We start from the raw sequence: 14,870 nt of genomic DNA on the forward strand, positions 1-14,870 counted from the left end.
CAGACACTCTTGGGAGGTGGAGCTTGCAGTGAGCCGAGATCGCACCACTGCACTCCAGCCTGGGTGACAGAGCGAGACTCCGTCTCAAAAAAAAAAAAAAAAAAAAGAGGTACCCAGAGCACAGACTGAAACCTCAAATAATTATTCCCAATCTTCTTTCTGGGATCAGGAGAATAAATGGAGAGCAGATGCCTTAAATGTATCGAGGGCACATGGTACTGCTGGAAAAGGGGTATAAATCTGTCCCCCACACAAAGCCCTTTAGGAGAGGATGTCCAAGCACTCTGCAACTTACTCAACATTTCTAAAAGTAGGGTGAATCCCGAAGGGCTGGGCCGAGCCTGGGGGCGCTTTTGCATGCAGAACAGTCACTAGAGCAGGATCTGGTCTCCCAAGAGAGACAGGGTCTCGCTCTGTTGCCCAGGCTGGTCTTGAACTCCTGCTGTCAGAGGTGTGTGAACTAGAGCAACTCCATCTTAAATAGGAGCTGGGTAAAATGAGGCTGAAACCTACTGGGCTGCATTCCTAGTAAGCTAAGGTATTCTAAGTCACAGGATGAGACAGGAGGTCAGCGTAAAATACAGGTCATAAAGACCTTGCTGATAAAACAGGATGCAGTCAAGGAGTCGGCCAAAACCAAAATGGCGATTAAGAATGACCTCTGGTCGTCCTCACTGCTACACTCCCACCAGCCCCATGACAGTGTACAAATGCCATGGCAACATCAGCAAGTTACCCTATATAGTCTAAAAAGGGGAAGCATGAATAACCCACCACTTGTTTAGCATATCATCAAGAAATAACCATAAAAACGGGCAACCAGCGGCCCTCAGGGCTGCTCTGTCTAAGGAGTAGCCATTCTTTTATTCTTTTACTTCCTTAATAAACTTGCTTTCACTTTGCTAAAAAAAAAAAATTCTAAATGTGAGGCAGGTAGGCGAGCATTAGGAGTAGAAAGTCAGGCTCCCAGCTGGCTACATATTTAACTGGTTTCTATTTTAAGTAAGGACTACAAGGAAAGAGGTGGGAGACAGGGCAGAGTCCCGCATGTGCTCTGCAGGAGCGTTACTCACCAGGTCATTACTCACCAGGGCGCTTTTAAAATCTGGGAGCCCTGCAGGGGGTTTCCTTTGCAGGCTCACAGCTAATGTAGAAGAATGAGGGCTTCTCTTCTCCTGCCTTCTTTTCAGGGCTCCTAACCTTCCAACACCCAGAGTGCTCTCCCAGTGGGTGGGACAAAATAGCTTACCCAGAACTCCAGGAGGAAGACAGGAGGAGGTGCAGAGAGTTGGTAATGGCACTCCAACATTCTGATGGCAGAACTGAAAAAGTTAAATAGGTGGTGGTGGGACATCGTAACATGAAACAATACATCAAATCCAATAGCAAAACCTCTTAATTCATTCTCATAACATAATATCATAAAAGGCCCTTTTATTAACTCTTAGAAAAAGGCATTCTTGGCCAGGAATGGTGGCACACATCTGTAATCCCAGCACTTTGGGAGGCCGAGGCAGGATAACCACTTGAACTCAGAAGTTTGAGACCATCCTGGATAACATGGCAAAACTGTGTCTCTATAAAAAATATAAAAATTAGCCAGGTGTGGTGGTGTGCCCCTGTAATCCCAGTTACTCAGTGGGCTGAGGTGAGAGGATCACTTGAGCCCAGGAGGTCAAAGCTGCAGTGAGCCATGATCATGACATGCACTCCAGCCTGGGCAACACAGTGAGACCTCATCTCAAAAAAAGAGAAAGAAATGAAAAAGAAAAAGACATTCCTGATGGAACCTGCTAGACATCCATGGAGCTAAACTTTCTACTTGTCCTATCCCAAATAGAAAATCCATAGTGCCTGGTTTTATTGTAAAACACATTTCTTTAAAGAAATCAAAAGTTTTTTCCACATCCTATTAAATCCCTAAATCTCATTATAAGTTGACTATAAGTAACCATTGACTGAATTTTGCCATCAAATAGAATTTAGTGCCCTCAAGTTCACAGCATTGGCTGAAGTATTATACACAAAGTAATTCAGACAATATCTCAGAATCTTAAGTGGTATCAATACCCTGTATTACATTATAAACCATTTCCAAAAAACTTTTTGTAAAGTGCTTCCTGTTCAAGCAGACAGCTGAGCCCAACCAATGAGAAAGGATTCATCATCATAATAAGAGTCACACTGAATAGTGCTTTCCAAGTGCAGGCACTGTTCTAAATCGCTTTATCCGAACAAGCCCGTGTAAGCCTCTCAGCAGCTCCTTAGACATAGTCTCAGGATCCTCATTTTACTGGCAGGAAATAAAAGAATGACTGTAGAAGCAAACTTTGAGTAACTAGCAGTCTCCACTTAAAACTAGGTCAACAAGTTTGCCAATCTCTAAACTCCAGTCCAAATAACTTTTTTGTTCACGTCAGACGGGTAATATGCCAACATCATAACAAGATTTGAGGGAGGCACAGCTCACACATGCGCGTGAAAACCCAATCATCACGCTTATGAACTACAAAAGGATTCAAATAGCTCTTCTTTCAAGTTCAAAACACAAAAATGAATTTTACTCTCAAATCTAAAATTTGCAACACCAGGTTTGTCATATCACACAATGCTATTTTCATTAGCTATCTGAAAAGCAGGGAAGAAACCTTTTTTTCCGACGAATAAAACCACACACACCTTTGAAGCAGCAGGCAACAAACCGTCAGTGCCCCTACTGTTGGAGAAGCCTCTACTCCTTTTATTTGATTTTTTTTTTTTTTTTTTTTTTTTTTTTTTTGAGACAGAGGGTCTCACTCTGTCACCCAGGCTGCCTCATTCTCCCAGGCTCAAGTGATCTGCCATAGCTGGAACTCTGGGCACACGCCACCACACCTGGCTAATTTTGTTCATTTTTTGTAGAGACAAGGTCTCACTATTGCCCAGGCTGGTCTCAAACTCCTGGACTCAAGGGATCCTCCCACCTCAGCCTCCAAACTTGCTGGTATTACAGGTGTGAGCCACCCCTCCCGGCTCCTCCTTTTCCTTTATACTGTTCTTTTTCCTCTCTTGGCCTTTCTGTCACCTTGACATTCCCCTCTGGGGAAGGTGGGGAATTTCAAAACCAGTTTGCCATGGTGTATACCCCTCAAGGAAAAAAACAAATACCAAAATATCAAACTTCCACTAAAAGTTTTTAAAAGTTTACCTAAGGCCAGGCACAATGGCTCACGCCTGTAATCCCAGCACTTTGGGAGGCCGAGGTGGGTGGGTCACTTGAGGTCAGGAGTTCGAGACCAACCTGACCAACATGGAGAAACCCCATCTCTACTAAAAATAAAAAATTAGCCTGGCGTGGTGGCGCACGCTTGTAATCCCAGCTACTAGGGAGGCTGAGGCAGGAGAATTGCTTGAGCCTGGGAGGCGGAGGTTGCAGTGAGACAAGACCGCACCACTGCACTCCAGCCTGGGTGACAGAGCGAGACTCTGTCTCAAAAAACAAACAAAAAAATAAGTTTACCTCAAGCAGCAAATGATTATGCTGACACAGTAAAGCCATCAAAGAGATGGGCAGTGGCAAATATATGCATGACTTTAAACCTTTTCCCAACTGCCCCATCATCTGCAATGGAGGTAATACTTCAGAGCAATAGGTGTTGCCTTTGTTCATTCTTTCTCATCCCTTTCTCCAGTTGAGCCTCCTCAAGCCAAAGATAAATAAGAATGTACACATTACTGAGGCCTATTGGTATTAGGAGTTTGAGGTTTATTTGGTTTTTGTTATTTTCAATGTGAAAATAATTTCATCTTTTTCTTGGACATAAAAACAATGCACATCTATTATGAAGAATTGGAACAACATGGCCGGGCGCAGTGGCTCACGCCTGTAATCCCAGCACTTTGGGAGGCGGAGGCGGGCAGATCACGAGGTCAGGAGATCGAGACTATCCTGGCGAACACTGTGAAACCCCATCCCTACTAAAAATGCAAAAAAGAAAAAAACTAGCCAGGCGTGGTGGCAGGCGCCTGTAGTCCCAGCTACTCGGGAGGCTGAGGCAGGAGAATGGCATGAACCCGGGGGCCGGAGCTTGCAGTAAGCGGAAATCATGCCACTTCACTCACTCCAGCCTGGGCAACAGAGCGAGACTCCATCTCAAAAACAAAAAAAAAAAAAAAAAGAATTGGAACAATATGGCCAGGCGCGGTGGCTCACACCTGTAATCCCAGCACTTTGGGAGGCCGAGGTGGGCAGATCACTTGAGACCAGGAGTTTGAGACCAGCCTGGCCAACATGGCAAAACCCCATCTCTACTAAAAATATAAAAAATTAGCCGGGTGGGGTGCCATGCGCCTGTAGTCCCAGCTACTTGGGAGTCTGAGGCATGAGAATTGCTTGAACCCAGGAGGCGGAGGTTGTGGTGAGCCAAAATAGCGCCACTGCACTCCAGCCTGGGTGACAGAGTGAGACTCTGTATCAAAAAAAAAAAAAAATTGGAAAAATACATAAAGATACAATCATGAAAAATGAAAGTCTCTTAAAATTGCACCATCCTAACCAGTAAAAATGAGGTAGACTTCTTGCAGTGCATTTATGTACACACACACGCCACAGTTTTACATGGGTGGGATCATATCATACTTGCTGTTTTTATTAGGAACAACTGTTCTCTTTTTCTCTCCTCCTCCAACAATAGGGTGTGTCCGTATATATTTTCCTTCATAACCATACACACACACCAGTATACATTTTCATATACACCAACACATATAGGGAGGTTTTCTGTTCTTTTTCCACAATGATGGAATCATATTACACTCATTCTGCATCTTACTTTTCTCACTCACAGGTATCTCTTGGAAATCTCTCTCAGACATCTGGTAAGGCTATCATTCATCCCATTGAATGGTCATATAATATTCTATGGAGTAATATATTTTAATTTTTCAGCCATTCCCTGATTAATGGCCATTCACTAGGTTTCTGGTTCTTGGCAGCTACAAACAAGGCCGCAATAAACATTCTTGCACACATGTTCGTACAAATTAGCACTTTTATTTTATGGAATAGATTCCTAGGAGTAGGATTCTAGGGTCAAGGGAAATATGTATTTTTAATTTTAACAGATATTGCCAGACTGCCTTCCAAAAAAAAAAAAAAGGCCAGAATGCTCTACACCACCACTAGCAATGGATGTCACCCCACAGTCCTGCTGGCAACAGGTATCACGACTCTTCTTAATTTTTTGCCAGTTTAATGGATAAAAAGGAATATTCCATTGTGCATTTGCATTTCTCTGAATCTGGGCCGCTGCATACACTGTGCAGTTTGTGCTTACGATGGATGATGGAGCGGAAATCTAGCCCATAAATGGTTTGCAAAAACAGGCATCCTGATGGCCCCAGAGGAAGGGGCCCCAACCTTTTCTTGTTTTTATGAAGGTAATGCCAGTGGCCCCATCATGACCACCAAGAAATTTGAACACCTTTTTATATGGCTGTTGGATATATTTGGACTTCTGTGAATTTTCTCTCCATATCTGTTGCCCATTTTTCTGTTGGGAAGCAATAGAAAATATCTACTTGTATCATTTAATATTAATCTTGTCAATTTACAGGAGCTGAAATTTTCAAGATTAACTTTACAGAAATTAAATCTGACTACCATCTGCATTACAGTTAGTACAATTTGCCCAATAACTTTTTTATGGTATCACTTACAAAATATTTTTAATGTTTTAGTCAAATATGTTTATCTTTTCTTTTATAACTTTTGGCATCCAGTCTTGGTTAAAACTACCTCCTTGATCTCTAGAAAATGCAGGCTGGGCGTAATGGCTCACCCTTGTAATCCCAGCACTTTGGGAGGCTGAGGTGGGTAGACTGCCTGAGGTCAGGAGTTTGAGACCAGCCCAGCCAACATGGTGAAACCCCATCTCTACTAAAAATACAAAAATTAGCTGGGCATGGTGGCAGGCACCTGTAGTCCCAGCTACTCAGGAGGCTGAGAAATGACAATCGCCTGAACCCAGGAGGTGAAGGTTGCAGCGAGCCGAGATTGTGCCACTTCACTCTAGCCTGGGGGACAGAGCGAGACTCTGTCTCAAAACAAAAAAATGTGTGTGTGTGTGTGTGTGTGTGTGTGTGTGTATGTACATATATATTTAATAAGATAATTTAGGAGACTACCTGTATTTTCTTTTTTTTTTTTTTTGAGATGGAGTGAGCTCAGATCCTACCATGCACTCTAGCCTGAGCAACAAGAGCAAAACTCCATTATAATATACATTTTTGGCTTATCAAAATATAATGTAATCAGTACATCTACCTTCCTCCCAGAAAATGCAAACAATTTTTAGAGTATTTAACTTTAGGCCGGGTGTGGTGGCTCACGGCTGTAATTCCAGCACTTTGGGAGACCAAGGCGGGCAGATTACATGAGGTCAGGAATTCGAGACTAGACTGGCCAACATGGTGAAACCCCATCACTACAAAAAATACAAAAATTAGCCAGGCGTGGTGGTGGGTGCCTATAATCCCAGCTACTCAGGAGGCTGAGGAAGAAAAATTGCTTGAACCCTGGAGATAGAGGTTGCAGTAAGTGGAGATCACACCATTATACTCCAGCCTGGGCAACAGAGCAAGACTCCATCTCAAAAATAAAAAAGAATATGTAACTTTACATATCTCCTTCCCAGCTTATTTTGTCATGTATTTTAAAACTCCACAGTTGATGTTCTTGTACATTACCCATTCATTTACCCTTTTCTTTGGTCTCCATTTGTTTGTTTATTTGTTCCTTCATTTCTCTCCAACCTTCCATCTGAGATTATTTTCATTCTGCCTGGAAAAAAAAAAAAAATGTGCCTTAGAATTTCCTTCAGTGGGTTTGCTGGTAACGAACACTCAGTTTTTGTTTGTCCATTTTGTTTTGTAAAATACCTTTATTTTACCTTCTTTTTGTCTAGATAATTTTATAAATTTGAAATAATTTTAAACATTAATTTTCAAGACTAGAGCAAAGAACCCCTTGATTTCCTGAACCATTTGGAAAAAAATTGCCACCATGATGCCTCATCATACTTAAACACTTTAGTCTATAATTCTTTTAAACAAGGACATCCTCCTACATAACCAAAATAAAAACATCAAAATCAGGAAATTAACACTATGCATTATGACCATCTAATCTAGAGACTCAATCAAGTTTTGCAAATTGTTCCAATAATATCCTCTAGAGAACAAAATAAACCAGTTCAGATGAACCGTTGCATTGTCACATCTCTTTTGTCTCCTTCAATCTGGAATAGTTCTTTACTTCCTTTGTCTCCGTGACCTTCACATTTTTGAAGATTACAGGACAGTTTTTGTGTGTGTCTGATGTTTCCTCGTGGTTAGATTCAGGATATGTGCTTTTGGCAGAAATACCACAAAAAGTGACGCTGTGTTCTTCTCACTGCCTCCCATCAGATGGTATGCAATCTAGATTTGTGTCATTACCGGTGATATTAACTTTGATCACCTGATCAAGGTGGTATCTGCCAGCTTTCTCCACTGTATGTTACTCTTTTCCCTTTTGTAATTAAGAAGTATTTTTAGGAGATATTTTGAAATTATGTAGATAACCTTACCTCGTCAAACTTTTGCTCTCTAGCCTCAGCGTCCATTGATGTTTCTTTTCTGAATTAATTATTAAGGATTGCCAAATCATGATTTTATTTATTTATTTATTTTATTTATTTTCGAGACAGGGTGTTACTCAGTCACTCAGGTTGGAGTGCACTGGTACAATCAGGGCTCACTGCAGCCTTGACCTCCCAGACTCAAGCAATCCTCCCACTTCAGCCTCCCAAGTAGCTGGGACTACAGGCATGTGCCACACTTGGATAATTTATTTATTTATTTATTTATTTATTTATTTATTTATTTATTTTTGAGAAATGGGGCCTCACTATGTTGCCCAAGCTGGTCTTGATCTCCCTCAAGCAATCCTCCCACCTCAGCCTCCAAAGTGGTGGGATTACAGGTGTGAGCTACTGCGCCCAGCCTAAATAGTGATTTTCTGACTCCATTGTTCCTTCTCCATTTATTCATTGACACTCTACTGCAAGAAAATGTTTTCTCCTCTCCTCATTTATTCTTTTTTTTTTTTTAGACAGATTCTTGCTCTGTTGCCCAGGCTGGAGTGCAGTGGTGCAATCTCGGCCCACTGCAACCGCAACCTCCACCTCCCAGGTTCAAGCAATTCTCCTGCCTCAGCCTCCCAAGTAGCTGGGATTACAGGCACATGCCACCACGCCCGGCTAATTTTTCATATATTTAGTAGAGATGGGGCTTCACCATGTTGGCCAGGCTAGTCTCAAACTCCTGACCTCAAGTGATCCACCCGCCTTAGCCTCCAAAGTGCTGGGATTACAGGCATGAGCCACCTTGCCAGACCTATTTATTCATTTAGTTAATTATATCAGTGTGGATTCAATGATTCCTACTAATTCAGTGGGTTATAATTGATTACTATCATCATTCATTTAAATAGTGCCAGATTTGGCCAGTAGGCGCCCCTTCAAATTAAATAGCCTGGTCTCATTTTAGACCTTCGCTGCTCTATCCCTGGAAACAGCCATTTCTCAAACAACAACAAACCTGGTTCCTGTTAGTAAAAAATAATTTTTAGGAACCAACATTTGAACACTGGTTGTACTTATTGCTGTCAGGGTGTTGCTGCTCCTGAGCCCTCTTGGTAGCCAGAGGCAAGGAACATATGCATATATACATGTACATATTTATGTGTGTGTGTGTGTGTGTGTGTGTGTGTGTGTGTGTGTATGCATGTATGTCCATAATTGCACTGTAGTACTTCAATCCCAATCTGGTTTTCAATCTTTCCACATTTATAGCTCTCTTCTCCAATAGTGAGAATCCCATCTCCCATTGTTCTCAAAACATTTACACTGGATCATGTATGTTATGGGCTGAATCATGACCCCCTCCAAAATTCAGGGAAGCCCTAATCCCCACTATCTCAGAATATGAATGTGTTTGGAGATAGGGCCTTTAAAGGGGTGATTCGGGCCGGGCGTGGTTGTTCACACCTGTAATCCGAGCACTTTGGGAGGCCGAGGCAGGCAGATCACTTGAGGCCAGGAGTTCAAGACCAGCCTGGCCTACATGCAAAACCCTGTCTCTAGTAAAAATATAAAAATTAGCTGGGCATGGTGGCACACCTCTGTAGTCCCAGATACTCAGGAGGCTGAGGCATGAGAATTGCTTGAACTGGGGCAGCTTCAACGAACCGAGATCATGCCACTGCACTCCAGCCTGGACAACAGAGAGAGACTCTGTCTCAAAAAGTAAATAAATAAAGATGTGATTCAGTTTAAAGGAGGGCATTAGGGCACTAATCCAATTTGACTGGTGTCCTTATAAGGAAGAGGAAATGTGGGCACAGAGAAATACCAGGGATGCTCACACACAGAGGAAAGGCCATCTACAAGCCAAGATGAGAGGCCTCAGAAGACACCAAACCTGCCAACGCCTAGATCTTGGACTTCTAGCTTCCCAGACTCTGAGAAAGTAAATTTCTATTGTGTAAAGCCACCCAGTCTGTGGTGTTTTATTATGGCAGTCCTTTCAAACTAATACCGACCCATCCAGCCAAAAGCAACCTCGTCTAAAACCAGCATCAACAAATATTTTGTGATCATCAGGCTGCGTTAAGCAAGTTCTGAGAAGCACCTCTTTCTGTAGCAATCTCGTTATCTGTATAAATTCAGCCCGACACAGTGGCTCACATCTGTAATCCCAGTGCTTTGGGAGGCTGAGGCAGAAGGATCACTTAGGCCCAAGAGTTCAAAACCAGCCTAGGCAACTTATAGTGAGACCCTCATCTCTCTGAAAAGTAAAAAAAAAATAGCTGGGCATGGTGGCACATACCTGGAGTCTCAGCTACTCAAAAGGCTGAGGTGGGAGGATCGCAGGAGCCTGCAAGGTTGAGGCTGCAATGAACCATGATTGCACTTCACTGCACTCCAGCCTGGGTGACAGAGCAAGACTCTGTCCCAAAAAAGAAAAAATTAAAATAAATAAGTAAATTCAGTATTCTCTGCCAAGCAACTAGCTGTACACAATCTCAGTGTGTCTGCAGGGACTGGTTTAGTCTCAGAGTTAAGGGGCCAGTGGATTTTGCCACAATATATATTCTGTGCATGTTGCACTCTGATGGACCCTATTCATTCTGAAGATCTCCCTGATGGCCCGGCCAATCCACAGCACCTACAATGCATATTTACTGAGCACCAGACAGTACAATCACTGACAAAGAAACCAGCTCAGAGCTTAGCTTGTTCCTTAATAAGGCATTGCTCAAATTGCGACCTCCTTAGGAAGTGTGCTTTAAATTGCACCACCATCTAACCTTAACTTATTCGAAATTTCAGAAATCTGAAAAATGACTCTGAATCATGGACCCCAACTCCTTTATCTCACCCATTCTTATTCCTCTTGGAATTTATGTCCCGACTTCACAAGTCTAAGAATGATTGCTCTGGCTGCCTGTGCTGCGTGATCTGCTGGGGCCTGGAAGTCCCAGCTGCGCTTTCTCTGCCTCTGACACCTCCCCTGGTAATAAACAGAGCTCTACCAGGGCTTCCCTAATGACTCCTGCTGCAATGGACAACACTGCCGCTCATTAATAGTGATGCTAGCACTATGGGGCTAGTGGGAACAAATGTTTATTTGGTTCCAGAAAATGAGCCAATCCCACCATCAAACACTGTCCACAGAGGTGCGGTGAGAAGAAGCCATTTGCAGAAAGAGAAGCTTATTTTGCTGACACCTCTGCTGTAAGCTGAGGTGGTTAAAGCTTCTGCAACAGCAATACACCGTGGCTGAATCTTACCCTTGTCTCAAAGAGCTGCTTCCTCAGGGGAGCAGAGAAATCATACCCATGCCTGAGAATGGGGAAACAGATGCCTGGAAAACCCCCCTCTGCATTCTCCTTTACTTTCCCAGCTTTTACAGCCAAGCTGCTGGGATTCTCGCTATGTCTGTGGAAGAAGGTTTTCATGCATCCTTCTGGGTTCCAATTTACTGTGTCCTCAAGTGTTCACTGTGGGCCAGGCATTGTTCTACATCTTTGTATAATCCCAGCACATTTAATCCTCACACGGAGGTGGGTTCCTCACTTTTCAGATGGGAAAACTGAGGCTGTCCTGGAGAAACCCAGGACAGGATAAGAAGGAAATCCATTCTGCATTCAGATCCAGAGAGGTCAAGTAACATGCCCAACGTCACACAGTTAAACTGCAAAGGAACAGGAATTCAAACACAGGCCAAGTGCCTCCACAGCGCAGTCTGGACCCCCAGGCTGTATTTTGGGTAATGGTTAACAATAATTACAGTTGTATAAAGTGTCTTCCTTCCAATATGCAAAACACTTCCAAAGAGGTTGTCTTATTTACCCATGGTACAACACTTTTCTAATCTGGAAGGATGAGGTCACAGTGCTTCAAATTATCTCCTTTAATGCATAACAGGGGACTATGTCATCGAATTTGGGACAGAACAAGGAATAAATTAATTTATGAAAGCATGTGGCCCCAAGTGTGTTAACTCACCTGAGAGATGGAGCGGGGACACAATTGGGGCTGAAGAGGTTGCTTACGTTAGCCTTCTTGGCCTACCTGATTTTGTACAGATGTGACCCCAGAAAACACAACAGAAAGATTCATGCCCTCAAAGTCCCTATGCCCCTCTCCTGGGGCTAAGAACAACATTCTCATCCGATTTTCAAAAAGTCTCCCAAGGCACACTCACATACCCATACCGTTTCTTAATTAATTCAGTTTGGCTTCAAGTCCTCCTGTAGTTTCCTAGGGCTAAACGGAAACTGAATACTTCCCAACTCCCTTCCTCGTGTCCCCTAAAGGCAATCCTCCTATCAGTGTTCAACAGAAATTCAAATGCAGAAGAAACCAGGGAGGCAGTAAGATTTCCAACAATTGCTTGCCTCAAGATTTTTTTTTTTTCCTGCTGTCTTTCTGCTGGATTTTCCCCCTTCTCTCAATCTATAGCTTTCCATGTCTATAAAGCTGTTGACACCATAAACAATACACATTCTTTTATGTTCTTTTATCTCGCTGAGGTCATGAATGATGCTCACGGAAGCTCTAGCGAGGCACTCTTCCTGTGAGCCCCTCCTCATTCTCTAGTCTAGACTCTCCTTGGAAGAAGACCCCCGAATTTGCAAATGTTTAACAGAGCGGGGGAAAAGCTGTAAAAATTATTTTAGGAATCCTCCAAATGAAAGCACCATTCTTGGCGCCACCTCCTGCAATGGCTTCTCTGTATGTCCAAGAAAAGGCTTCACTGATTTCTAAGACCGAGACCCCCTCTCTATGGCAAGGAATGGAAATTAACAGCTAAGGATGAATCCTGCTGAAGGAAATACAGTTCTGTACCATACATAAGCCACAAACTGTATTACTTGGGTAATCTAGATGCCTGGGTAGTCACCACAACATGCGCTCTCTCTCTCTCTTTTTTTTTTTTTTTTTTGAGACGGAGTCTCGCTCTGTTGCCCAGGCTGGAGTGTTGTGGTACGATCTCAGCTCACTGAAACCTCCGCCTCCCGGGTTCAAGCAATTTTCCTGCCTCAGCCTCCCAAGTAGCTGGGACTACAGGTGTGTGCCACCATGCCCACTTAATTTTTTATATTTTTAGTAGAAATAGGGTTTCACCATGTTGGCCAGGCTGGTCTCAAACTCCTGGTCTCAAGTGATCTGCCCACCTCGGCCTCCCAAAGTGCTGGAGTTACAGGCGTGAGCCGCCATGCCTGGCCCCATGCTGTCTCTTTAATGCACAATTTAAGATACTTAGCCATGAGGCCAAGACAGGATGAAAAGGTAATCCATTCTGTACTCAGATCCAGAAAGATAAGCCTGGCTAGATAGTGATCTGTCTTGACTAATGAGACTGCACTTTTGAAAATCACATTGTATAAGCATATTTATTGACCTCAAAAACACATTATTGACAATATACTGTTTCAACAACACAAAAAAAGTATTACCTTAAAGAGCCCTTTTCTGAAACAGAATCTGACTGAGATGATTCAAAATAACTATTAACAGTTTAGGCAAGATGAAGAGAAATAAGATCACTGGGACACCCAGGGGCTAGTAAGAGTGGGAAGCTATGACCACCAAGAGGTTCAAAGGAGCAAGCAGAGGAAATGAAATTTTCTGGCGCCTGGACGAGGAGCCAGAAAACATTCCCAAGCAAGGAAGGAGCAAGCAAAATCTTCACTTCTCTCTCCACCCAGCCACCTGTCTACTACTGGTGTCTCTCACTGGTTGAACTCAACTGGAAGGCTGGCAGCAAAGGAGTCCTGGTAATGTGTTTTGTAAATATGCACAGAGCAGCCCAAAGAAGGATGAAGAGTAGATGGCGGACAGGGGAGCAAAAAGAGAATAGTCACCTGACCCAAAATAGCACCCCAGTCACTTCTTATCACATCTTATCACATCAACTTCTTATCACATGCAATGACATGTCTTGTCATTGCACTTACCATTATTTTTACTTTATTTTCTTTTTCTTTTTTTTTTTTTTTTTTTTTTGAGACAGAGTTTCACTCTTGTTGCCCAGGCTGGAGTGCAATGGCGTGATCTCGGCTCACTGCAACCTCCACCTCCCGGGTTCAAGTGATTCTCCTGCCTCAGCCTCCCAAATAGCTGAGATTACAGGCATGTGCCACCACACCTGGCTAATTTTGTATTTTTAGTAGAGATGGGGTTTCTCCATGTTGGTCAGGCTGGTCTCAAACTCCCGACCTCAGGTGATCCACCCACCTCGGCCTCCCAAAGTGCTGGGATTACAGATGTGAGCCACCATGCCCTGCCTTTTTATTTTTATTTATCTGTCCCCCTCCTCATTGGAATGTAAGCTCTTTGAAAGGAAAGAATTTGTCTGTCTTATTCAAAATTGTGTCCACACATGGAATGTTGGAGCCCAGGAAGACTGAGGAAGGCTTCCTCATGTGTGAAGGGTACAGGGTTTCCCAGCACAGGTTTGCAGAACCTGAGTGGGGAAGGAGGACATCTGTATTGGGTAGGGGGTGGGGGCAGAGAGAGGAGATGGTTACGTACAAGGGGATTGATCAAACAAGTAAATAAAAATAATGAGAATGTCACTGCTGGAGAAGGAAGCTACAAATAAAGAAAGGGAGAAAATTAGAATCAGCCCTATAGTGATGGATTGGAATTGGAGATATTGGTGCAAACTCATGGTTTTCAAGATAGGTGGGTAGATTGATAGATGTACAAATAAATATAGATGTAACTGTGTGTGGGGGAGTGTGTGGGTATGTGTTCCCAACCGTAACCATGGAGAGGGCCTTGGAACAGGGATATCCTAATAGCAATAAGCATACTTAGCACTCAGGTCTTGGTTTCTAAATACCAATTTCCATGAAATGGAGATTAAAGTCAATTGAATTAAATTGAATGGAAGATTAGGTGACAGTGGTGTATCAATGTCAATTTTTCAATTTTGATGGTTATGCTTTGGATACATAGAAGGCCCACGTCTGTAAGAAATACAAACTAAAAGTATTCCAGATTGATGACGCATCAAGTCAGTGGTTGCCCTCAGAAAAAGAAAAACAAAAATTCTGTAGTTGGAAGTTTTCTATCAGTTTGTGATTGTTTTCAAAAACAATTTTATTAAAAAAAAGCACTTACATCCCCAGCACCTAGAACAGACCTGACATTCCAAGTGCTCAGTAAATATTTGTTGAATTAATAACTGAAGGATAAAAACAGTTACAACAAACACATGCTTAGAAAAAAACACATCCTGGGCCGGGCGCAGTGGCTCAAGCCTGTAATCCCAGC

At 42.9% G+C, this 14,870-nt stretch overlaps 1 non-coding gene across 1 annotated transcript; it reads right to left on the reverse strand.

Annotated features, from left to right (window-relative positions):
- Positions 1–2,414: 2,414 nt before the first annotated feature.
- On the reverse strand, positions 2,415–2,518 carry LOC114680038 (small nucleolar RNA U13). The gene has a single exon (XR_003732113.1). It is a non-coding gene; the product is annotated as a small nucleolar RNA U13 (small nucleolar RNA).
- Positions 2,519–14,870: the final 12,352 nt, after the last annotated feature.

This window comes from Macaca mulatta, chromosome 7, assembly GCF_049350105.2.
Source record: "Macaca mulatta isolate MMU2019108-1 chromosome 7, T2T-MMU8v2.0, whole genome shotgun sequence".
Taxonomy (NCBI): Eukaryota; Metazoa; Chordata; class Mammalia; order Primates; family Cercopithecidae; genus Macaca; species Macaca mulatta.